At 39.5% G+C, this 27,477-nt stretch overlaps 1 non-coding gene across 1 annotated transcript; it reads right to left on the bottom strand.

The window, feature by feature from the left end:
* Window positions 1–3,224: 3,224 nt before the first annotated feature.
* Window positions 3,225–3,332, bottom strand: LOC112780668 (small nucleolar RNA R71). Its single transcript, XR_003191489.1, has one exon. It is a non-coding gene; the product is annotated as a small nucleolar RNA R71 (small nucleolar RNA).
* Window positions 3,333–27,477: the final 24,145 nt, after the last annotated feature.

The following is a 27,477-nucleotide window of genomic DNA, read 5'->3' as shown; positions in this document are numbered from 1 at the left end:
CTCTTAGATCTCCTAACCAGAATCTTCGTGGCGTAAGCTAGAATGATGGCGGCATTCAAGAGAATCCAGAAGGTCTAAACCTTGTCTGTGGTATTCTGAGTAGGATTCAATGATTGAATGACTGTGACGAGCTTCAAACTCGCGAGTGCTGGGCGTTAGTGACAGACGCAAAAGGAGGGTGAATCCTATTCCAGCATGATCGGGAACCGACAGATGAATAGCCGTGCCGTGACAGGGTGCGTGAGCATATTATTCACTGAGAGGAGGGGATGTAGCCACTGACAACGGTGATGCCCTTGCATAAAGCCAGCCATGGAAAGGAGTAAGACTGATTGGATGAAGATAGCAGGAAAGCAGAGGTTCAGAGGAACGAAAAGCATCTCCATTCTCTTATCTGAAATTCCTACCAATGATTTACATAAGTATCTCTATCCCTGTTTTACTATATAATATTCGAAAACACCATTATCACTTTATATCTGCCTGACTGAGATTTACAAGGTGACCATAGCTTGCTTCATACCAACAATCTCCGTGGGATTCGACCCTTACTCACGTAAGGTATTACTTGGACGACCCAGTGCACTTGCTGGTTAGTTGTATCGAAGTTGTGACAATTATAAATTAAGATCAAAGCACCAAGCTTTGGAGCCATTACCAGGGATTGTTCGAGCCTGGACATCACAATTTCGTGCACCAAGTTTTTGGCGCCGTTGCCGGGGATTGTTTGAGTTTTCGGCAAGCTTTTGGTCCGGTAACATCAGTGCCAGATTCCCTTTTGATCCGGCAACAGCACCAAGTTTTTGGCGCCGTTGCCGGGGATTGTTCGAGTTTGGACAACTGACGGTTCATCTTGTTGCTCAGATTGGGTAACTTTCTTTTCGTTTTCTTTTCAAAAATTTTTCAAAAAAACAATATTTTCAAAAATCTCTCATCTGTTTTCGAAAAAAAATAAAAATGTTTTCAAAAATTTTATTCAAGATTTTTAAGGATGAATTCTAGTGTTTCATGAAGCATGTAAAGCCTGGCTGGCTGTAAAGCCATGTCTAAATTTATTTGGACTGAGGCTTGCAATTTGTTATCAAGAGCAATATACTCTCGTGTTAAAGGCTGAAGCTTGGCTGGCCATTGGCCATGTCTAGTGTTTTGGACTGGAGCTTTCTTTGAAAGCTTGGCTGGCTAGTGAGCCATGTCTAATTCCTGGACTGAAGCTTTAGACTAAGAATGCAAGATTCCTGGAATTCATATTAAAAATTTTGGAATCCTTATTTTCTTTTTTTATTTATTTTCGAAAAAAAATCCAAAAAAAAAAAATTTAGAAAATCATAAAAATCAAAAATATTTTTCTGTTTCTTGTTTGAGTCTTGAGTCACATCATAAGTTTGGTGTCAATTGCATGTGCATCTTGCATTTTTCGAAAATTTCATGCATTCATAGTGTTCTTCATGATCTTCAAGTTGTTCTTGGTAAGTCTTCTTGTTTGATCTTGATGATTTTTTGTTTTGTGTCTTTTCATGTTTATCATATGCATTCTTGAATTCTTAGTGTCTAAGCATTAAAGAATTCTAAGTTTGGTGTCTTGCATGTTTTCTTTGCATTAAAAGTTTTTCAAAAATATGTTCTTGATGTTCATCATGACATTCAAAGTGTTCTTGGTGTTCATCTTGACATTCATAGCATTCTTGCATGCATTCATTGTTTTGATCTAAAAATTTCATGCATTGCATATTTTTCATGTTTTTCATAAAAATTTCAAAAATCAAAAAAATATCTTCCTCTTTTCTCTCATCAAATTCGAAAATTTGAGTTGACTTTTTCAAAAATTTTTAAAATCAAATTATTTCTCATGAGTCAAATCAAATTTTCAATTTGAAAATCTTATCTTTTTCAAAATCTTTTTTAAAAATCAAATCTTTTTTCAAAATTCTTAGTTATTTTCGAAAATTCCAAAAATATTTTTCAAAAATCTTTTTCTTATTTTTATACCAAATTTTCGAAAATAACAAAACCAATTAATGTTTTGATTCAAAAATTTGAAGTTTGTTACTTGCTTGTTAAGAAAGATTCAAACTTTAAGTTCTAGAATCATATCTTGTGATTTCTTATGAATCAAGTCATTAATTGTGATTTTAAAAATCAAATCTTTTTCAAAACTAATTTTATCATATCTTTTCAAAAATATCTTCTTATCTTATCTTTTTCAAAAATATCTTTTCAAAATATCTTTTCTAACTTCCTAACTTCCTATCTTTTCAAAAGTTGTTTCAACTAACTAACTAACTTTTTGTTTGTTTCTTAACTTTTTCAAAACTACCTAACTAACTCTCTCTCTCTCATTTTCGAAAATGTCTCTCCCCTTTTTCAAAATTTCTTTTTAATTTATTAATTATTTTAATTTTTAAAACTTAATTTTCGAAAATTACTAACAATTTTTCAAAAACCATTTTCAAAAATCACTAACTCCTTTTCAAAAATAATTTTCGAAAATTCCCTCCTTCTCTCTCATCCTATTCTATTTATTCATTCATTAACTAACATCTCTTCCTCATATCATCACCAAATTCGAACCCCCTCTTCTATCTGTGTTCGAATTTCTTCCTCTTGTCTTCCACTCACATAAGGGAACCTCTATACTGTGGTAAAGAGAATCTCTATTATTATTATTTTTCTGTGTCTTCTTCTTTGTCATATGAGCAGGAGCAAGGATAAGAACATTCTTGTGGAAGCAGATCCAGAACCTGAAAGGTCTCTGAAGAGAAAATTAAGAGAAGCTAAAATACAACAATCCAGAGATAACCTTTCAGAAATTTTCGAACAGGCAGAAGAGATGGCAGTCGAAAATAATAATAATGTAAGGAAGATGCTTGGTGACTTTACTGCACCAAATTCCAATTTACATGGAAGAAGCATCTCCATTCCTGCCATTGGAGCAAACAACTTTGAGCTGAAAACCTCAATTAGTTTCTCTGATGCAGCAGAACTGCAAGTTTCATGGACTTCCATCTGAAGATTCTTTTCAGTTCTTAACTGAATTCTTGCAGATATGTGATACTGTTAAGACTAATGGAGTAGATCCTGAAGTCTACAGGCTCATGCTTTTCCCTTTTGCTGTAAGAGACAGAGCTAGATTATGGTTGGATTCTCAACCCAAAGACAGCCTGAACTCTTGGGATAAGCTGGTCACGGCTTTCTTAGCCAAGTACTTTCCTCCTCAAAAGCTGAGCAAGCTTAGAGCTGATGTTCAAACCTTCAGACAGAAAGAAGGTGAATCCCTCTATGAAGCTTGGGAAAGATACAAACAGTTGACCAAAAAGTGTCCTTCTGACATGCTTTCAGAATGGACCATCCTGGATATATTCTATGATGGTTTATCTGAGCTATCAAAGATGTCACTGGACACTTCTGCAGGTGGATCCATTCACCTAAAGAAAACGCCTGCAGAAGCTCAAGAACTCATTGACATGGTTGCTAATAACCAGTTCATGTACACTTCTAAAAGGAATCCTGTGAGTAATGGGACGCCTATGAAGAAGGGAGTTCTTGAGGTTGATACTCTGAATGCCATATTGGCTCAGAATAAAATATTGACTCAGCAAGTCAATATGATCTCTCAGAGTCTGCATGGAATGCAAGCTGCATCCAACAGTACTCAAGAGGCATCTTCTGAAGAAGAAGCCTATAATCCTGAGAACCCTGCAATAGCAGAGGTAAATTACTTAGGTGAACCTTATGGAAACACCTATAACTCAACATGGAGAAATCATCCAAATTTCTCATGGAAGGATCAGAAGCCCCAACAAGGCTTTAATAATGGTGGAAGAAATAGGTTTAGCAATAGCAAGCCTTTTCCATCATCAACTCAGCAACAGACAGAGAACTCTGAACAAAATGCTTCTAATTTAGCAAATCTAGTCTTTGATCTATCTAAGGCCACTGTAAGTTTCATGAATGAAACAAGGTCTTCCATTAGAAGTCTGGAAGCACAAGTGGGCCAGCTGAGTAAAAGGATCACTGAAATCCCTCCTAGTACTCTCCCAAGCAATACAGAAGAGAATCCAAAAGGAGAGTGCAAGGCCATTGACATAAGCGCCATGGCCGAACCTGTGAGGAGAGGAGAGGACGTGAATCCCAAGGAGGAAGACCTCCTGGGACGTCCAGTGATTAATAAGGAGCTTCCCTCTGAGGAACCAAAGGACTCTGAGGCCTATCTAGAGACCATAGAGATCCCATTGAACCTCCTTATGCCCTTCATGAGCGCTGATGAATATTCCTCTTCTGAAGAGAATGAGAATGTTACTGAAGAGCAAACTGCCAAGTTTCTTGGTGCAATCATGAAGCTGAATGCCAAATTATTTGGCATTGATGCTTGGGAAGTTGAACCTCCCTTGTTCATCAATGAACTAAGTGATCTGGATCAACTGACATTGCCTCAGAAGAGACAGGATCCTGGAAAGTTCATAATCCCTTGTACCATAGGCACCATGATCTTTAAGGCTCTGTGTGACCTTGGTTCAAGGATAAACCTCATGCCCCTCTCTGTAATAGAGAAACTGGGAATCTATGGGGTGCAAGCTGCTAAAATCTCACTGGAGATGGCAGACAGCTCAAGAAAACAGGCTTATGGACAAGTAGAAGATGTATTAGTAAAGGTTGAGGGCCTTTACATACCTACTGATTTCATAGTCCTGGACACTGGAAAGGAAGAGGATGAATCCATCATCCTAGGAAGACCTTTCCTGGCCACAGCAAGAGCTGTGATTGATGTTGACAGAGGTGAAATAGTCCTCCAATGGAATGAGGACTCCCTTGTGTTTAAAACTCAAGGATCTCCCTCTGCAACCATGGAGAGGAAGCAGAAAAAGCTTCTCTCCAAGCAGAGTCAACCAGAGCCCCCACAGTCAAACTCTAAGTTTGGTGTTGGGAGGCCACAACCAAACTCTAAGTTTGGTGTTGAACTCCCATATCCAAACTCTAAGTTTGGTGTTGGAGAGTCTCAACAAAGCTCTGCACATCTGTGAGGCTCCATGAGAGCCCACTGTCAAGCTATTGACATTAAAGAAGCGCTTGTTGGGAGGCAACCCAATGTTTATCTAATTCTTATTTTTATTGTTTTTCATGTTTTCTTAGGTGCATGATCATGTGGAGTCACAAAATAAATATAAAAATTGAAAACGGAATCAAAAACAGCAGAAGAAAAATCACACCCTGGAGGAGCATCTGTCTGGCGTTCAGTGCCAGAACAGAGCATGGTTCTGGCGCTGAACGCCCAAAATGGGCAGCTTCTGGGCGCTGAACGCCAGAACAGGCATGGTTCTGGCGTTCAACGCCAGAAATGGCACACAGATGGGCGTTGAACGCCCAAAATGGCCACCAACCTGGCGCTGAACGCCCAGAGTTGGATACAAAGGCATTTTTACATGCCTAATGGGTGCAGGGATGTAAATCCTTGAACACCTCAGGATCTGTGGACCCCACAGGATCCACTCAGGATCTGTGGACCCCACAGGATCCCCACCTACCTCCACTCACCTCTTCTCACCACTCTCTTTCACACAACCCCATAAACACTCTTACCCAAAAACCCTTCACCAATCACCTCAAACTCTCTTTCCCATCACCTCTTCACCACTCACATCCATCCACTCTTCCCAATAAACCTACCTCATAAACTCCACCTACCTTCAAAATTCAAAACCAATTTCCCACCCAAACCCACCCATATAGCCGAACCAATACCCCCCTCCCTTCCCTATATAAAGCCCTCCATTCTTTACCAAATTCACACAACACACCCCTCTACACTCTCCTTAGCCGAAACCACATCTCCCTCTCCCTCTCCATATTTCTTCTTCTTCTTCTTCTATTCTTTTGTTTATTGCTCGAGGGCGAGCAATATTCTAAGTTTGGTGTGGTAAAAGCATAGCTTTTTTTGTTTTTCCATTACCATTGATGGCACCTAAGACCAGAGAATCCTCTAGAAGAGGGAAAGGGAAGATAAAAGCTTCCACATCCGAGTCATGGGAGATGGAAAGGTTCATCTCCAAAGCCCATCAAGACCACTTCTATGATGTTGTGGCCAAGAAGAAGGTGATCCCTGATGTCCCTTTTAAACTCAAAAGAAATGAGTATCCGGAGATCCGACATGAAATTCAAAGAAGAGGTTGGGAAGTTCTAACAAATCCCATCCAACAAGTCGGCATCCTAATGGTTCAAGAGTTCTATGCTAATGCATGGATCACCAAGAACCATGATCAAAGTAAGAACCCGGATCCAAAGAACTATGTTACAATGGTTCAGGGGAAATACTTGGATTTTAGTCCGAAAAATGTGAGGTTGGCGTTCAACTTGCCATACATGGAAGAGAACGCATGCCCCTACACAAGGAGAGTCAACTTTGATCAAAGGTTAGACCAAGTCCTTATGGACATATGTGTAGAAGGAGCTCAATGGAAGATTGAATCCAAAGGCAAGCCGGTTCAACTAAGAAGATTGGACCTCAAGCCTATAGCTAGAGGATGGTTGGAGTTTATTCAATGCTCAATCATTCCCACTAGCAACCGGTCTGAAGTCACTATAGACCGGGCCATCATGATCCATAGCATCATGATTGGAGAAGAGGTGGAAGTTCATGAGATTATACCTCAAGAACTCTACAAGGTGGCTGACAAGTCCTCCACCATGGCAAGGTTAGCCTTTCCTCACCTCATTTGCCATCTATGTTACTCAGCTGGAGCTTTCATAGAAGGAGACATTCCTATTAAGGAAGAAAAGCCTATCACTAAGAAAAAGATGGAGCAAGCAAGAGAGCCCAGTCATGGAGCTCAAGAGGCGCAAGAAGCTCATCACCATGAGATTCCGGAAATGCCTCAAATGCACTTTCCTCCACAAAACTATTGGGAGCACATCAACACCTCCCTAGAAGAATTGAGTTCCAATATGGGACAACTAAGGGTGGAACATCAAGAGCACTCCATCATGCTTCATGAAATAAGAGAAGATCAAAAAGCAATGAGGGAGGAGCAACAAAGACAAGGAAGAGACATAGAAGAGCTCAAGGACATCATTGGTTCCTCAAGAAGGAAACGCCACCATCACTAAGGTGGATTCATTCCTTGTTCTTGCTTTCTCTGTTTTTCGTTTTCTATGTTATGTGCTTATCTATGTTTGTGCCTTCATTACATGATCATTAGTAGTTAGTAACTTTGTCTTAAAGATATGAATGTCCTATGAATCCATCACCTCTCTTAAATGAAAAATGTTTTAATTCAAAAGAACAAGAAGTACATGAGTTCCGAATTTATCCTTGAACTTAGCTTAATTATATTGATGTGGTGACAATGCTTCTTGTTTTCTGAATGTATGCTTGAACAGTGCATATGTCTTTTGAAGTTGTTGTTTAAGAATGTTAAATATGTTGGCTCTTGAAAGAATGATGACTAGGAGACATGTTATTTGATAATCTGAAAAATCATAAAAATGATTCTTGAAGCAAGAAAAAGCAGCAAAGAGCAAAGCTTGCAGAAAAAAAAAAGGGGCGAAAAAAAATAGAAAGAAAAAGCAAGCAGAAAAAGCCAATAACCCTTAAAACCAAAAGGCAAGGGCAAATAAAAAGGATCCCAAGGCTTTGAGCATCAGTGGATAGGAGGGCCTAAAGGAATAAAATCCTGGTCTAAGCGGCTAAACCAAGCTGTCCCTAACCATGTGCTTGTGGCGTGTAGGTGTCAAGTGAAAACTTGAGACTGAGCGGTTAAAGTCAAGGTCCAAAGCAAAAACAAAGAGTGTGCTTAAGAACCCTGGACACCTCTAATTGGGGACTTTAGCAAAGCTGAGTCACAATCTGAAAAGGTTCACCCAATTATGTGTCTGTGGCATTTATGTATCCGGTGGTAATACTGGAAAACAAAGTGCTTAGGGCCACTGCCAAGACTCATAAAGAAGCTGTGTTCAAGAATCATCATACTGAACTAGGAGAGTCAATAACACTATTCGAAATCTGAAGTTCCTATAGATGCCAATCATTCTAAACTTCAATGGATAAAGTGAGATGCCAAAACTATTCAAGAGGCAAAAAGCTATAAGTCCCGCTCATTTGATTGAAACTATGTTTCATTGATAGTTTGAAATTTATAGTATATTCTCTTCTTTTTATCCTATTTGATTTTCAGTTGCTTGGGGACAAGCAACAATTTAAGTTTGGTGTTGTGATGAGCGGATAATTTATACGCTTTTTGACATTGTTTTTAGTATGTTTTTAGTAGAATCTAGCTACTTTTAGGGATGTTTTCATTAGTTTTTATGATAAATTCACATTTCTGGACTTTACTATGAGTTTGTGTGTTTTTCTGTGATTTCAGGTATTTTCTGGCTGAAATTGAGGGACTTGAGCAAAAATCAGATTCAGAGGTTGAAGAAGGACTGCTGATGCTGTTGGATTCTGACCTCCCTGCACTCAAAGTGGATTTTCTGGAGCTACAGAACTCGAAATGGCGCGCTTCCAATTGCGTTGGAAAGTAGACATCCAGGGCTTTCCAGCAATATATAATAGTCCATACTTTGGCCAAGAATGGACGACGTAAACTGGCGTTCAACGCCAGCTTTCTGCCCAAATCTGGCGTCCAGCGCCAGAAAAGGATCCAAAACCAGAGTTGAACGCCCAAACTGGCACAGAAACTGGCGTTCAACTCCACATATGGCCTCTGCACGTGCAACACTCAAGCTCAGCCCAAACACACACCAAGTGGGCCCAGGAAGTGGATTTATGTATCAATTACTTACTCATGTAAACCCTAGTGACTAGTTTATTATAAATAGGACCTTTTACTAGTCTTTTTGACAATCTTTGGTCTCAGTTTTATTCCATTGTTCATCTTAGGAGACTATTGATCTCGTTTAGGGGGGCTGGCCATCTCGGCCATGCCTGGACCTTCACTTATGTATTTTCATACGGTAGAGTTTCTACACTCCATAGATTAAGGTGTGGAGCTCTGTTGTTCCTCAAGGATTAATGCAAAGTACTACTGTTTTCTATTCAAGTCTTCTTATTTCGCTTCTAAGATATCCATTCGCACCCAAGAACGTGATGAAGGTGATGATTATGTGTGACGCTCATCATCCTTCTCTTTTATGAACGCGTGCCTGACAAACACTTCTGTTCTACATGAATTAAGCTAGAATGAGTATCTCTTAAATCTCCTAACCAGAATCTTCGTGGTGTAAGCTAGAATGATGGCGGCATTCAAGAGAATCCGGAAGGTCTAAACCTTGTCTGTAGTATTCTGAGTAGGATTCAATGATTGAATGACTGTGACGAGCTTCAAACTCGCGAGTGCTGGGCGTTAGTGACAGACGCAAAAGGAGGGTGAATCCTATTCCAGCATGATCGGGAACCGACAGATGAATAGCCGTGCCGTGACAGGGTGCGTGAGCATATTATTCACTGAGAGGAGGGGATGTAGCCACTGACAACGGTGATGCCCTTGCATAAAGCCAGCCATGGAAAGGAGTAAGACTGATTGGATGAAGATAGCAGGAAAGCAGAGGTTCAGAGGAACGAAAAGCATCTCCATTCTCTTATCTGAAATTCCTACCAATGATTTACATAAGTATCTCTATCCCTGTTTTACTATATAATATTCGAAAACACCATTATCACTTTATATCTGCCTGACTGAGATTTACAAGGTGACCATAGCTTGCTTCATACCAACAATCTCCGTGGGATTCGACCCTTACTCACGTAAGGTATTACTTGGACGACCCAGTGCACTTGCTGGTTAGTTGTATCGAAGTTGTGACAATTATAAATTAAGATCAAAGCACCAAGCTTTGGAGCCATTACCAGGGATTGTTTGAGCCTGGACATCACAATTTCGTGCACCAGGCACGATTCATAAGGGAGGTAAAATATCCATTGTGGCTGGCCAATGTAGTATTGGTCAAAAAGTCAAATGGAAAATGGCGGATGTGCACTGATTACACCGACCTCAACAAAGTCTGCCCAAAAGATCCTTATCCACTCCCAAACATAGACACACTAGTTGACGCTTCGTCAGGCTATCAATACCTCTCCTTCATGGACGCTTACTCAGGATACAATCAAATCCCAATATATCAACCCGACGAGGAGAAAATATCATTCTTAACCCGAAAAGCAAACTACTGCTACATAGTCATGCCCTTCGGACTCAAGAACGCAGGGGCTACATACCAAAGACTGATGAACAAAGTCTTCGCCAACCACATTGGGAAGCTAATGGAAGTTTATGTCGATGACATGTTGGTAAAGACACAAAGGGAGGAAACGTTGCTATCCGACCTTACTAAGTGTTTAATACCATAAGAAAGCATGGGATGAGACTTAATCCCGCAAAATGCACTTTCGCGGTAGAAGCTGGCAAATTCTTGGGCTTCATACTCACCCAAAGAGGAATTGAAGCAAACCCAGATAAGTGTCAGGCCATACTTTGTATGAAAAGTCCGACCTGTGTCAAAGAGGTCCAGTAGCTTAATGGAAGACTAACGGCTCTGTCTAGGTTCCTAGCTGGATCAGCCTTAAGATCTCTCCCCTTCTATGCAACATTAAGGAAGGGAAAGAGGTTTGAGTGACCCCAAAATGCGAACAAGCATTCCAAGATTTCAAGAAATTTATGGGGCAACCATCCGTCCTTACTCGACCTCGAAAAGGCGAAGAACTCATACTATACCTCGCCGTAGGAAGCCGGACAATAGCTTCAGCACTAGTCAGAGAAGACGAAAGTGGGCAACAACCTATCTACTTCATTAGTAAGGCTCTACAAGGGGCTGAACTAAACTATCAAAAGAAAGAAAAGCTCGCCTACGCCCTCATACTCACTTCTCAACGACTCCGCCCATACTTCCAAGCTCACACCATCAAAGTGCGGACTAACCAGCCCATAAAATGTATTTTATAGAAAACAGATTTAGTTGGAAGAATCCTACAATAGGAAGTTGAATTATCAGAATTCGACCTCAAATATGAAGCTCGGACAGCTATCAAATCCCAGTACCTGGCCGACTTCATCGCAGAGTACACTGACACCCCGGGCACCCCCACAGAGTGGAGCCTTTATATAGATGGTTCCTCGAACAAAACCGGGAGTGGTGCATGCATCATTTTAGAGAGTAATCAGGGAACCCAAATCGTGCTCTCATTAAAGTTTGAGTTTCCCGCTTCAAATAATCAAGCTGAATACGAAGCCTTACTGGCTAGTTTGAAGCTGGCTAGGAAAGTAAGAGCTCAGAAGCTTACCATTTTCAGCGATTCACAGGTAGTTACCTCACAAATAGAAGGGAGCTACCAGGCCAAGGATCCCACTATGAGAAAGTACTTAGGCAAGACCAGAGAACAGCTCGAACAATTCATAGGATATGAGATCCGACATATACCTAGAGAACAAAATGCCCGAGCTGATGCACTTTCAAAACTAGCCAGCACCAAACCAGGGGGCAATAATAGAAGTCTCATCCAAGAAACACTACAAAATCCGTCAACCACGGAAGAGAAAAAGGTCCTAAACATATCAGACCAGGACCATGGGTGGATGACTCCTATAGTCAGCTATCTCAAGTCGGAAATACTTCCCGCAGACAAAAAAGAGGCAAAAAGGCTAGTACGAGAAGCGCAGTATTACACCATAGTACACGACGTCCTATATAGGAGAGGAATCTCTACACCCCTCCTAAAATGCGTCCCGTCCTCCGCTATAAGGGAAGTTCTCAAAGAAGTCCACAGTGGCATGTGCGGCAACCACCTCGGGGCGCGAGCTCTTTCGAAAAAGGTACTCTGAGCTAGATTCTACTGGCCGACCTTGTAAAAGGAAGCAACAGAGTTTGTCAAAACATGCCCCCCATGTCAGAGGCACGCGAACTTTCACACCGCACCGCCCGAAGAACTCTTTTGTGTCACTTTACCCTGGCCATTTGCAAAATGGGGGCTCGACCTCCTCGGACCTTTCCCTCAGGGATCAGGGCAAGTTAAGTTCCTTATTGTGGGAATAGACTATTTCACAAAATGGATTGAGGCAGAACCTTTGGCCACTGCCACCGCCCAAAGAAGTTGGAAATTCTTATACATAAACATTGTCACAAGGTTTGGGGTCCCATACTCCATTACCACAGATAATGACACTCAATTCACTGACACGGGCTTCAGAAATCTGGTAGCTGATTTAAAAATCAAGCACCAGTTCACCTCTGTAGAGCACTCACAAGCTAATGGACAGGCAGAAGCCACCAACAAAGTCATACTGGCCGGGTTAAAACGGAGACTACAGGGTGCCAAAGGAGCTTGGGCCGAAGAGCTCCCGCAAGTCCTATGGGTATACCGGACAACACCACACTCAACCACTGAAGAATTACCATTCCGACTTGCTTACGGAATGGAGGCAATGATTCCCGTGAAAGTAGAAGAAGGATCTCTCAGAATGATCCTCTACAATGAAGATACCAACTCCCAAGCTCAAAGGGAAGAGCTCGACCTACTTCCAGAAGTCCGAGAAAGAGTTCGGATTAGAGAGGAAGCCCTAAAGTGTTGAATGGCTCTGAGGTACAATCAGAAGGTAATTCAGCAAAGCTTCACCACCAATGATCTCATCTTAATCCAAAATAATATCGGAGCAGGTCGGTCAGGAGAAGGGAAGTTAGCAGCTAACTGGAAAGGACCATACCGAGTAGCAGAAGTACTGGAAAAAGGTTACTACAAGGTGTCCGACCTCGAAGGGCGAGAGCTACCAAGGTCATGGCATGCCTGTAGCCTAAGAAGGTACTATAGCTAGATAATAGTAAAGATCATAGATCAAGGCGCACTCTTTTTCCTGGCTAGATTTTTTAATGAGGCGCCAAGCCGAGATCTAAAAAACTGCCCGACCTAAAAAGGTAAGTACTCGTATGTACACACTTTTATTTATGTTTTTATCTCATTATTATTTGAATGAAAATTTGTCAATTCCCTAAAAAGTTTCCTACCAAGACGCATTAACCTAAGCTCATAAAACGCAAAATTCATCACCCGATTATAAAGAGGTCGGCAAGGTGAAGCGATAGAAGTAAGTTAATGCAAGAAGTTATAAAAAGTAACCCATAAAAAGTGACCTGACGAGGTCTAACTAAAAATGGATTACTAAAAATAACTTAAGAAGGCCCGACAGAGAAGTCGGACCAATGAAAGGATCACTGAAAAGGGACAAAAACACCTCGCAAAGGCCAAAGAAAGGTTAAGGAACCAAAGGCCCGAAGTGCTTCGCTGAAAGGTACAAGTCTTGCAAAAAAGACACTACTTAAAAGGCAAAAGCACAAGTCGAAACGGCGCTAAAAAGTCATCCAAATAAACTATAAAAGGTTCCTCATCAGGAACACTACCTAAAAAGTTGTTGGAATATGACTAAAAAGCCCGGGTAACAAGGTCGTACGGGTCGACGTCAGCTAAGAAGGGGCACAGGTACGATCTCAAGAAAAGAAAAAGCCAAAAGGGTTGAAAAACAACTTAAGGCTCAAAAGTGCTTAGCTAAAAGGGTGGAAACTCCGCTCAAAGAAGGCACGATCTCAAAGCAGGGGTACAAAAAGTCATCCGAGACTAAAAGGTTCTATATAAAGAACACTAAAAAGTTATCGGACAAGTCACTAAAAGCCTGGACACCAAGCCGCAAGGATAATTTTGCCCGACTTGATAAAGGGTTGACAAGTACCAACTCAAAGCAAGGCGTGATCCCAAAGGAAAGGGTAGAAAACCCACTCAAAAGAGGTCATACCTAATCTCTATAAAATTTGCAAAGGGTTGCAAAAAGTAAACCCCCAAACGTTCAGCAAAACGAATCCATCAAAGTAAAACATTAAAGACTCAAAGGCCACCTAAAAGGCAGCCCCAGAGTTTAAAGTGTTTATTTTTCAAAACAAAAGTTGCTGAGAAGCAACTAAATGTCAAAAGAGTCAACTACAAGAAACTTACAAAAACATAAACAAAGTCTAAAGTCCACAAGTCGGACTATAACAAGTACACAAGCACAACAAGTTATAAAGGATCCAAATTCTCCCCAGTAGCAACATCCTTAGAAGGAGGAGGAGGAGGCGTGGTCGAGATAGGGGTAGCATTAACAACTCTATCGGGCCCATTCAAAATCTCCACGTCCGGCTCGGCCTTAGGAGGGTCGACCTCTGAAGGAATGGAAGAAGCTGAAGCTGCCGAAGCTTTGGCTGGTGGCACAAGGGGAGGACCTTTATCATCATCATCAGGGGCAGGCACAATCTTGCCATCCTCCACCACATTATCCATGCTGAACAAGGAGAGATCGGCCTCGAGAGCAATAACTCGGACCGGAGCCTTCAGGATCTCAAACATATTGGTCATACTATTCACCATATGTCCCTGAAGCTCGGCATAATCATCTTGGGTAGATTGAAGCCTCTCCTTAGTTTCTAGCAACTCGCTGTAGGTCCGGGTATAGCTCTCCTTATACTTTTTTGCAGCCTCCTCGGCCAAGTTAGTAGCTGCCTCCGCCCTAGTAGCACGCTCCTTCTTTTTCTCCACATCAAGCTCCAACTTGGTAACCCTGGCATCAAGTTCATCCTTCAAACCTTTCACCCTATCAAATTTAACCCGGGAATCCTCTAGGAAAGCCTTGGTAGCATGAACTAGAGACTCCCTGATAACCCGAGACAAGGCCGCGCCAACATTGGCAATTCGAATGTTGTTACTTGTAATAAAATTGAGGTGACGGAGAATTGACACATCATCCAAGGGTATCTTACCATGAGGGGCAATCAGCTCCATGGCAAAAGCCACACCATCAAACTCCTCATTGTTCAGATCATAAACAGTTTTTTGGCACTTGGGTGGTGGGCTAGCAGCATTAGGAGAGGAGGCAGCACCAAAAGTCGCCTGAGATGGATCAGATGGAATTGTCTGAACTCTAGGGGTTGGGATAATCCTTCTCGGGCCCTGAGAATCAGAAGTCAGTTTCTTTGGGAGCACCTAAGAAGACCCTTCCCCCGAGGTCTTCGCCGTCAAGTTTTGGGCAGCACTCGCCTTCTTGGCCTTCCGGAAGGCCTTCATAGAGTCTGAAGATTTCACCATCTCTGAAAAGGAACCAGGAAAACAAGTTACAATAACAAGAAGGGATAAATTCACAAACAATAGAAGAAAATTATCTGGAAGAAGTCGGATGCTACCTAGCTCGGCACGGAGGAATGAGGGATCTCCTAGAAATTTCTTTGTGTCCAGATGAGGAGGTTCCCCCCAGTGCTCCTCTAGAACACCCACAAAGGCTTGTTCTACTTCATCCAAACTCTCCCAAGAATACTTGGGAGTTACTATATCTTTTTGCCAATATAAAAGAAAGGTTGGCTCGTCATTCTCATCTAAAAAGAAAGGGCAGACATCCTCGACAGCTCAGACCTTAAAGTAGTAGTTCTTAAAATCCCGAAAAGACTCATCAAACATAGAAAATACCTTTTTTCCCTTGGGTAGCTCGGAATAAGACCCAATAAGCCTTTTTCTTGGCTACTCCAGGCTTGGCCAACACAAACAGGTAAAGGAAGAGAGATATGGTAGGTTGGACATCTAATTCTTGACACAACAGCTGAAAAATCTTAATGAAGGCCCAAGAGTTCGGATGAAGCTGGGAAGGGGCCACATTACAAGTCCATAAGAGGTCGGATTCAAAAGCAGTAAAAGGGAGGGTGATATTCAGCTGATTAAAGAAATAGTCATAAGCATAGAAGAATGGGCGTTCTCCCTGAGTTAAGGGAGGGAAACTAACCCTCTCCTCAGGGTCGGGCGACAATAGCTCGTAATTCTTTTCATCATCCCTATTGCTACAGATCCTATGGAACCTCCTAAGCTTCTCACAGTACTCTGGATCGGCCACAGTAACACACATCAGGACTATAGAGTCCAGCCAGTCGGCCATGCCAGCAGGGATTTTGGTGGACATCTCGACAATATTCCTATGCATAGGCATATAGCAACTACACCTACAGTAAGAAAAAAAAAAGAAAAAAGGTCACTACCAAACAACTCGGACAGTAAGAGAATAACAAAGAAACAATCAACAAGTTTCAGATATGGCATCAAAAGGGAACCCCAAGGACTCGCAAAGAATAGAGGATCAACACCAAAAGCCCAGGACACCCTTTGGAGGCAACAATAGAGCAACACCCAAAAAAGGAAACGATGCAAAAATAAGAGCCCTAACCCTCTAAAACAAAAGAGAATACAAGGAGTTTCAACCTAAGTGCCAGCATTTCTTCATACAAACAGCAAAGATAAAAAGATTGTAACTATCAACAAACAAGAAGTACACAAGAACTGCCAAAGAAAGTTTCAACCTTTTTCAAATATTCTTCAACAAAGATCGAAACTTTATACGAAAGGAGAGCATATAAGGATGAAAGCAATGAGAACGACGACAAATAAAGCATGTAAAAGAACAGGTAGGAAGTAAAATACCAACCTGAGAAAGAAGGTAAAACAAGCAGTAAACCACACCAAAGGTAGTGAAAGCTCCAAAAATCCAAGAAAGGAGCAACTTTGAGGAGGAAAGAAAGGAAGTCTTCTTCACTGAGCAGAAGAAGTGCATGAATGAATCCAAAAGCAAACTTCAGAAAAAGAAATGAGCGTAAGATCAAAGGATGAAACGAAATAGAAGGGAGAAGGAAACTGAAACGGAAAGCAAAACCTCTTCTTTGATTTCAAACAAAGTGTAAAGAGGGAAAAGAAACGGCAAAACAAAAATGAAAGCCTAATCAATGGGCATTAAAGGCACGTGCATATTCCCAAGAAAGTAACCTCTCTAAGAAATAAACGCGGCAGAGAATCGAAAGCAAAAAATGCTTCTCATTTTAACTCAGCATAAAACTCACAAACGGAAGTACAGCTTAGACCAAGATGCTTGAGCACGACTTTCCCAAAGAGATCAAAGCTCAGAAAGCATGACCTCAAGGAAAGGTCCGAGCTCAAGCAGGGGCATTGTTCATACCCTGGGTCGAGCTAGGCAAGCCGGGTTGGATGAAGACAAAAACGACCGACCTCTTATAAAGGTTGGTCGACACCGACCTTTTCTCAAAGAGCTCGGCCAAAATTGCTATAAAGGCCCAAGTAGGCCCAAAGCACAAGATCACAACCCACCTAAAGGCGGCTGGCCAAAGATAAGGGGACTCACCCACAAAAGATAAGATAAGATAACTAACTTATCTCAAGGGAGGTCACTCCACACTACTATAAATACACTGGAGCACCCAGGTATAACTCATACTCTGATTCTACATAAAAAAAATCTACCTAAAGCCCGTGCTATCTTAAGCATCGGAGTCTCTTGTAGACACCACCACCCTCCGGTGATCAAGGATCAGCAACATCTCAAAAGCTCAGCAAGTCGGACACGACAGCTCTGGCCATAACAGCAGATCTCCTCCGAGATCGACCTTCAGTTTCAGGTAACCCTCGAAACAGACAAGCTGGGATTAAAATGACACGCTTAACGTCCGCAAATTGATCTCATACAAACTTTAAAGCTTCAACTTTCCAAACTTCAACTTCTAACGTTTCTGAAATCCCATGATATGCGTTATTTATTAGCTCTATTACACCAACGATAACCCGTTAGTGCTCTCATATACATAAACCATCAGTGTTAAGCCAGCCAAACTTAACACCGTGATGTATGCAATGATAGACTAATAACATTAATCATTAGGCAGTCATGTGCATAAAGTTCTAACTCTTGCCATTCGAACAAGAATTAGTACATGACAGACGTTCAGAGTATGCAACTGAAGCATAGTCAGTCCATTCCTCAGGCTCTACAGGAAAGATTGCTCTGATATGGTAATGTAACATCCTCACTATCAGAATGTCATGCTTCCGGCTGCACCACTCTGATAGCAAGAAGTATTACGATGACTTCATATACTTAATAATATAATAGGAGCCTTTAACTTGAAACCGTACTGCTGATTTCTTTGAAAACCGAAAAAAAAAACTACTTTATTTTGAAAACAAACAAGCATATACCAATATACATAACTTATTACTCTAGTAACTTATACATATTATATACATACAACTCATACAACTCCTATCCCTCTTACAAAATTATAAAATTAATGGCGAGGGAAGAATAATAATAACTAAACTAAAACATCTATATTGCATAAGCTAAACTCAACAACTCTTTATAAGCTTCTTCGTCCATTTCCTGAAAAGAGAATAGGTGAGAACCTAACCACATGGTCTCACCACGGATTTCCAAAATTTGTTATAAGAAGATATTTAATAGGAAAACTGTTTTTCAAAGTTCAAAACTCAAATTATAAAATCCTTAAAAGTCTAAATCTTTCTAAATAATCATTTTAAACGAAGTCTCCAGTTTTTTTTTATAAACATTTGGGCAGCATCTCCTCTAAAATTCAGACTATGCTGAACCAGCTTGATTTTTCATACTTTACTAAATCTCAATCAGAAGCCAATCACGCCATCAACCAACACTATCATCAATTTAACACCAAAACTTAATCTCAATATCACACCAGAACAAACACAGGCAAAACAGATAAGAAAAATACAGGTATAGATAATAGTTACAGCAAGTAGCTCAAATAGCAGTTAAAGACAGTTAAGTAGTTAGGCAAACTAAAACAAATTCAAAACCAAACTAAGCATACAAATACATATGATGAATGCCTATCCTATAGCTGATGATATCATCTGTCGTTTATATAGCCAACCTGACACGTCATGGTAGCTAACCATGGACTGAAACACCCATCGCAGAGCAAGTGGGTTTGAGCTACAACCCCCTTGCTACTACCCGCTCAACCCAGAGCCAGTGGAATAACCACTTCTGCGGTTACAACCCAGGCGGGTGTTTAAAAGCTCAACCTGGAGCAAGTGGAATAATCCACTACTGCTGCTACTACCCAGGAATCACAATCATTGACCTAGAGCAAGCGGGATGAACCACAATCTTTGCAATGCCTAGGAATCTCAAACATACATTCATTCAGTCTAAATCAATCATCATTATCATCAAATCTTAAACATTGACCCAAAGCAAGCGGGACGAATCGCAATCCTTGATACTGCCCAGGTATCTTAATCAAATTCAATTTTATTTTTCACATTCTTTCTCATCATATCTCTTATTACTTTCTTCAAGAACAGTCACCACCACAGCTCCATTCCACTCTCACGGCAACAACAGCGACTTAAATTGTGACATACAATATCCAAGATTCAACCCTATGACATTTACGTCGCCAGAACTTCAGCAACATATAACGAAATATTAATTAAAAGGGTTTTTGAAGCAGAGACACTTACTATACTAAAAAGGAACCAAGGATCGAGCGGCGGCAGCTCCGATGCACTCCATTAGTGGTGGCCTTTGCTGGTGATAGCCCAGACGACGACAACGACGGCAGAACCACCTCGTGACACCTTCTCTCTCTTCTCACACGTTCTCTCTCTCTTTCTCTCTCTCTCTCTCTCTCTCTCTCTCTGCGCGTTGGCTCCTCCTCGGCGTGGCTCCATAACAGCTCGCAGCAGCGGTCCGATGGTAATAGCTCCATGGAGGTTCGGCCGCGATGGCGGCGCATACAACGCGAGTTCTTCTCCCTTGGTGCGTCCCTGGTTCGCGTCTCTTCCCTTCGAAGGTGACAGCGTGGCTGACGATGTTGGCTTTATGGACGGCGACTTGGCAGTGGTGGCGGCGGAGTTTCGATAACGACAAGGTAGTGAGCTAGATGGCAGCTGGGTAGCGGCTGGGCGGCGAGTTCAGTGGCGGATCGGCAGCAGTGTGCAACAACAGTTCCCTATCTCTTTTCCCTCCTTCCCCTCTCCTTTCTTCCCTGCTTCTGATCCCTACTTTTCTTTCTTTCTTCGATGGGTAAGGGTTTTTGGGGGAAGGGTGAATGGCAGCTGTTAGGGTTAAATTAGGGTTAGGGTTTTAATTTGGAGATTTTTGGTAGTTTAGGTAATTTTTAATAAGATTAGGAGTAATAGAGTAACTAAAAACAAATTTTGATCCAACGTTAATATTTATAAAAATACTATTTAATTATCAACTTACAAGTTTATTTTCAAATAAATACTCTAATTCAATAATTAGAGATAATCAAATTAATTTTTTTAAATTATAAAATAAAGTTAAAACTTTAATTACTTAAATTAAAGCATATAAAATCGTCTTTATTCACTACAAGAAAAAGCAATATTTGTAACAAAAAAAAGGGGCCGTTGCAGTATGTCCCGTTACAAAAAGTTTTTGTAACAAAAAATGGAACTGTTACAATTCAAAGTGGTATTTTGTAACAAATTTTTCTGATACAAAAAACGAGAAGCGTTACAAAAGTGGTAATAAATTTTGATCTTCAAGGTATTTTTTGTTACAATCTATTTTTTTCTATCATAAAATTTTGTTGCAAAATGTAACTTGATTTTGTAACATTTTTTTTATTTAGTTAAAATAACAAATTAATTATTTTGTAACCATTTTTTTAATACAAATTGCATGCATAATTTACTAAATTATTTTTTAAATTAATTAATATATTAACTATTCTAATAAGCAAGTCTACATTCATATAATATGCAAAACATAAATAATTCAAACATGCCTCATTTAGCTAAAATTATTTTAAAACAAAATAACATTAGTGAGTACATTAATTAGTTCTACAAGTTATATGTCTTAAATAAGTTCAACCAAAAGTTAAAAGTTCTAACATAGATTAGTGAGTAAATAGCCAAAATCGTCCCTGAAAGATACCCTGATCTCTATTTTGGTCTTCGAAAGATAAAGTTAATCAAAATCGTCCCCGAAAGATACATGATTGGTCACGTTAGTCCTTCCGTCAGTTGGATGATGATGTGTCACGTTAAGTGCTACGTGGCATATGATGACGTGGAGGGCTAATGCCACGTGTCACAAGATGATTGGTTGACGTGTCAGATCAGTGATACCTGGCATGCCACGTGTCAGGTCAGTGACACGTGGCATGCCACGTGGCACTTGACATGTAAAAAAGTTATTTATAATCAAAATAGTCCTTGAAAGTTCAGACGTAAGTCATTTTCATCCCTAAAATTTTAAAAATTAATCAAATTAGTCCTTATATAATTTTTTTAATTTTTTCTTGATAATATTAAATTTAAAATATTTTTTGATACTACTAATTTTAATAGTAATGTAATTAACAATAAAAAAATTAGTAATTGTATCTTTTTTTCTTAAAAAATTTTTCAATAAAAATATCTCTCTCCTTTAATTCTTGTTAAAATCTCTCTTATTCTTTTTCTGAGAAGGGAAAACCCCAATATAGAGGTGAAGATTGGAGAAAACATCCTACGAAAAGTTAAAAGTTTTAAGTATCTTGGGTGCATCATACAGGATAATGGAGAGATTGAACAGGATGTAAATCATAGGATCCAAGCAGGTTGGTCAAAATGGCGGAGTGCATCTGGTTTTATATGCGACAAAAAAGTGCCTTTAAAACTTAAAGGTAAATTCTATCGCACCGCTATAAGACCGGCTATGCTGTATGGTACGGAGTGTTGGGCGGCTAAAGGGGAACACGAACACAAGTTGAGTGTGGCAGAGATGAAGATGTTGAGATGGATGAGTGGTCATACGCGATTGGATAAAATAAGGAATGAAGATATAAGGGAGAGAGTTGGAGTAGCACCCATTGTGAAAAGATGGTTGAATCGCGCCTTAGGTAGTTTGGACATGTGAGAAGAAGACCGATAGAACATCCAGTCAGAAGGGTGGATGAGATGGAAGATGGACAAAGGGCGAAAGGCAGAGGAAGACCTAAGAAGACCATCCATGAGGTGGTCAAACGAGAGCTACATGTAAACGGTCTCTCTATATACATGATACATGACAGAGCACAATGGCGTCGTTTGATTCATGTAGCCGACTCCACTTAGTGGGACAAGGCTTTGTTGTTGTTGTTGTTTGTATTACATTTTGCTGGAATATATATATATATATATATATATATATATATATATATATATATACTCAAAATTGAAATGTAGGTATTTGTTAACCTAAACAAAGTTATATGCTCAAAATCAAAATTTATGTATGTTAACCTAAATGAAAGTAATACCGTAATGAAAAAAAAGATGTATAAATTGTTATTAACTTTGTTTAGGGTATTATTTCTTTTTTATTACAGTATTACTTTCATTTTGGTTAACATATATAAATTTTGATTTTGAGCATATAACTTTGTTTAGGTTAACAAATACCTACATTTCAATTTTGAATATATATATATATATATATATATATATATATATATATATATATATATATATATATATTCCAGCAAAATGTAATAATGTAAGAAAAATGATTTAGAATAAAAAAGAATAAGAGAGATTTTGACAAGAATTAAAGGAGAGAGATATTTTTATTGAAAAAATTTTTAAGAAGAAAAGATACAATTACTAATTTTTTGATTGTCAATTACATTTCTATTAAAATTAGTAGTATCAAAAAATATTTTAAATTTAATATTATCAAGAAAAATAAAAAAAATTATATAAGAACTAATTTGATTAATTTTTAAAATTTTAGGGATGAAAATAACTTACGTCTGAACTTTTAAGGACTATTTTGATTATAAATAAGTTTTTTACATGTCAAGTGCCACGTGGCATGCCACGTGTCACTAACCTGACACGTGGCACGCCAAGTGTCACTGATCTGACACGTCAACCAATCATCTTGTGACATGTAGCATTAGTCATCCACGTCATCATATGCCACGTGGCACTTAATGTGACACGTCATCATCCAACCGACGAAAGGACTAACGTGACCAATCGTGTATCTTTCAGGGACGATTTTGATTAACTTTATCTTTCGAGGACCAAAATGGAGATCGGGGTATCTTTCAGGGACAATTTTGATTAACATTAGTGAGTACATTGATTAGTTTTACAAGTTATATGTCTTAAATAAGTTCAACCAAAATTTAAAAGTTCTAACATAGATTAGTCTCTCTATGAATAAAAAAAACTTCTTGAGCCCTTAAGGTAGCTTGTGGTCACCATTTCAGCACTCCTGTAGATAAGAAAAACCGAAACAAAAGATTAGAAACAAGATATAACACTAATTATAATTTTTTCCATTAAGTTTTATCCAAAATGTTTAGAAAAATTTTGACAGAACCTCCCCTAAAACTTAGATATTTTCACCGTCTACGGTTCCAACAAAACAACCAATTCACAACTTATGTCTTAGCCAATACACAACCAAATTTATCAAACCAAATAATAGGACATTTTTCATTTTTCAACCATGACACAAGTAAAATGTGATAAATAGATCCATATAAAAATTAAACTATACTAATAAAATAGGAATCATTTAGGAAAATGTATTAAAACCATAAGTAATTTTAGGAGTACCTTTAGGGCCTAGTTTCTTTCATTGTCAAAGCGCGCTATGAAAGAGTTCACAACGCCTTGTTGAGCTTCCAATTGAGCTTTCATTTGAGCTAATTCTTCCTCTTGCTGTGTTCGTTTCTCTTCAAGTTTTTCTTTAAGCACATCTATTTCCTTTGTTAGCTCCTCACAGTCTTGCATTGCCTCTTGAAGTTGTGCTTGAATCCTTAACTTAGATTTTGAAGGCTTTATGCCATAACTTGCACCACTTTTCTCACCTCTCACAAGTAAAAAAGCTTCATTTGGAGTGAGAGGATTTTTCAAATTATAGGATTCATCGAGCATACAGCTAATATCATCCTACACAATCCAATTTACTCGTACCACAATACACCAATTAGGCCTTTTAATTGCCTTTACATAGTATACTTGCTCAGCTTGACATGCTAAAATGAAAGGCTCATCCTTATATCTAACATATGTAACATCCACATTTATGAATCCATACTCATCTTTACAATATCCTCTACTATGATTTCGTCCTACTGGAGGAACATCAAACCACTCACACTTAAATAAGATAACTTTATGCTTTCCGACATAATCTAACTCAATAATATCAGTCAACATGCCATAATAATCCACAACCCCAGTCAACTATCACTTTCAAAGGGATCTATGTAAACGAAATTTCGAGACGGTTCTCTATAACTCCGCAATACAAACTATCCCAATTCAATGCAGTGTAAAAAATAAAAATTCAATAACAAAATTGAATTAATATTTCTATGTTAATAATCATGATGTAGTTACCTAACACACTCAATTCACAAAAAAAAAAATTTAAGTAAACACAACATAGTTTGCAGAACTCAAATAAATTGCACTTACCTTCAGTAGAGAAGCAGTGGGACCAGACCAGACCACCAGCAGAGGGAGGACAGCCGAATCAGACCAGTAGAGGCAGCGGATGAGGCACAAGGCAGGATGAGCAGAGAAGCATAAACTATCCTAAGACACTACAATGTAAAAAACACAAAATTACTAGCAAAATTTATTCAATATTTCCTTTCTAATAAGGATAATGTAATTACCTAACACACTCAATTCACAAACACAAAAAATTTAAGAAAACAAAAAGTATCAAAATCTCCAAAAAAAAGTGCAACAAATAGAATCAAAATAATAAAACCTAGAAACAAAAAATAGAATAAAAATATCAACTCTCCAAATAACCAAAAAATCAGATTATCAACCATATTACACAACAATATTTTCAAACTCAACAACATCAGCAGAATTAACTAACAATATAGTTAACAATACTCAAATAAATTGCACTTACTTTCAGTAGAGAAGCAGTCGGACTAGACCAGACCACCAGCAGAGGGAGGACAGCCGAATCAGACCAGCAGAGGAAGTCAACGAGGCAGGATCAGTAGAGGAGCATAAACTATCCTAAGACACTACAATGTAAAAACCACAAAATTACAGACAAAATGTAATCAATCTTTCTTTGCTAATAAGGATAATGTAGAAAGAAAAATCACTAAAAAAGAAAGAAAAATATCAACTCTCCAAACATAGAATCAACTGAGCAACGAAGAAAAAACACATATATAGAATCAAATTCATAGCAAATTAAGTTTTGCTAATAAACTAAGTTTTGCAAATAAACTGTAGCTCAAATATCAACTATCAACTCTCCAAATAATAGAACACAAATACAGATTTTTAACCAAAATAATACAACACAAATACAGAAATTAGAATCAAATATCAACTCTCCAAATAACCAAAACTAAGATTATCAACTGTTTCGGGGGTTAACTGAAACTGTAGGTCGATCTCGGACGAGATCTTCTATGCTGGTCAGAGATGACGTGTCCGGCTGGTAGGTGGCGGCCGGAGATGTCATGTCTGACTTGAGGGACTAGCTGTACTACTGATCCTTCGTCACCGGAGGGTGGGGGTACCTGCAAGGGACTCTGATGCTTAAGTTAGCAAGGGTATTAGCAGGTTTTTATGTAGAATCAGAGTATGAGTTATACCTGGGTGCTCCAGTGTATTTATAATGGTGTAGAGTGACCTTTTTAGATAAGATAAGTTAGTTATCTTATCTTTATCTTATCCTTTGGGTTATGTCAGCTAGTCTTCAAGGGAACCGCCCTTATCCCTATAGGCTTGGGCCGCCTTATGGTCTGGGTCGTGTTCCTTGAGTTGGGCCCCTTTTGGGCTTTCCTGTCAATTTGGCCGAGCTCTTTGAGAAGAGGTCGGATGATCTGACCTGAAGAGGTCGGTCGCTTTGTTGCTAATCATCCCAGGTCGGATAGCTCGACCTAGGGTATGAACAGTGCCCCTGCTTGAGCTCGGTCTTTCTTTTCGGAGGTCGAGTCTTAGTTTTAGGACTTCGATCCTTCTCTGGTGAAACCGAACTCGAGCATTTTGTCGACTTCATCTTTGTAGAGATTTTCTTTTTTGAATACGGAACATTTTCTTTCACTTCTTTAAAAGGCGCGCGCTTTTGCATTAGCGCTCTTATCTTTGGGAATATGCGAGGCTTTAATATCTTCATTAATTGGTTTTTAATTGCCCCGTTTCTCTTAACCTCTTTATTTTTGAATTTCACACTCAGAAAAAATGGTTTCTCTTCTCCGTAACCTCCCTGTTCTTTCTCCCTTTCTATTTTCGCCTGGAGTTTATAGTTTCTCCCTGCGACATTGCTTGGTTATTGCTTCTTGTGGAAGAGGGGTGACTCTGGATTTCGCCTTCTGTTTTCTACTTTTGTGAGGCTTTCTGTTCGAGGGGTGGCTCTTCTCCCTGTCGCTTCTGCTCTCAACCTTTCTTCAGAGTTTTCTCCTATTTTTCCAGGTTTGGTTTCTACTTTTTGCTTCTTTACTTTTTGCCTTCGGTTTTTTGATAAAACTCTGATTTTCATTTGAAATGCATGCTAGAAAGTTTGAACCTTTTTGCGTTGTTATGCTCAATTTGTTGTTTGCGGCTGTCGCCTTCATATTTTGGAATTTTGGGTCGATGAACTATTTGATAATCTTTTGGTAAAAAAGATTGCGCCTTTTGTAACTTTCTTTACTGGTAGACTTTGTAGCAGATAACGTTCTTTCTTATATTTGCTTTGTCTTTCTCTTCGTGTTGCTGTTTGTCTAGAAGGGGGTTTTTTCTTTGTCGAGGGTTTTTGTCAAGATGTTAGCCTTGTAGATTTTTCCTGAGTTTTTACTCTGTCACTGCCTCCAAAGGATGCCCCTGGACCTTGTCTTGGGGTTTTCCTTTTTATCTGTTTGCATGCTTGAGTCGTGTTCTGCTATGGGTTGTTTTTGACTTTGTCCGATATGTTTGGGTTAGTAATCTATTTTCTTCTTTTCTTGCTGTAAGACTAGTTGACCTCATGTCTTCTCGCAAGATCATTGTTGAGACATCTTCCCAAGTCCCTGAGGGCATGGCTGATTGGGTGGATTCGACGGTTCTTTTGTGTGTTTCTTTGGTTGATTCCGAATTTCGTCAGCAGCTTAGGCAATTTCATAGGGTTTGTAGTAGTGGTAGTGAGGAAAAGAATTATGAGCTTGTACCCCCCACTTCTGAAGAGAGAGTTTGTTTCTCTACTCGAGTTGCTGGAGACCGTCCTTTTTTCTATGCATACGATTTCTTTTTTGGCCAGATGAATATCACCATTCCTTTTACTCCTTTTGAGACCAATCTGTTGTGGTCTTGCAATGTAGCTCTGTCCCAACTTTACCCCCATTCTTGGGGCTTTATAAAGATCTTTCAATTGCTGTGTCGTGAACTTGACGTCCCTGCTTCGCAATCCCTTTTCTTTTATTTGTTTGTCTTGACAAAACCTGGGGTAGTGAAGAAAAAGGCTGCCTGGGTTTCTTTCCGAGCTTCGCAAGGGAAGAAAGTTTTTCTATGTATGACGAGTCGTTCCGTGATTTTAAGAACTATTTCTTCAAGGTCCGAGCTGTTGAAGGAGCTCGCCCCTTTTTTCTGGATGAGAATGATGAGCCCACTTTTCTTTTAGAGTGGAAAAAGAATGTTGTTGTGTCGAGGTA

This window comes from Arachis hypogaea, chromosome 19 (assembly GCF_003086295.3).
Source record: "Arachis hypogaea cultivar Tifrunner chromosome 19, arahy.Tifrunner.gnm2.J5K5, whole genome shotgun sequence".
Taxonomy (NCBI): domain Eukaryota; kingdom Viridiplantae; phylum Streptophyta; class Magnoliopsida; order Fabales; family Fabaceae; genus Arachis; species Arachis hypogaea.
This window is presented reverse-complemented; position numbering and strand designations above follow the sequence as displayed.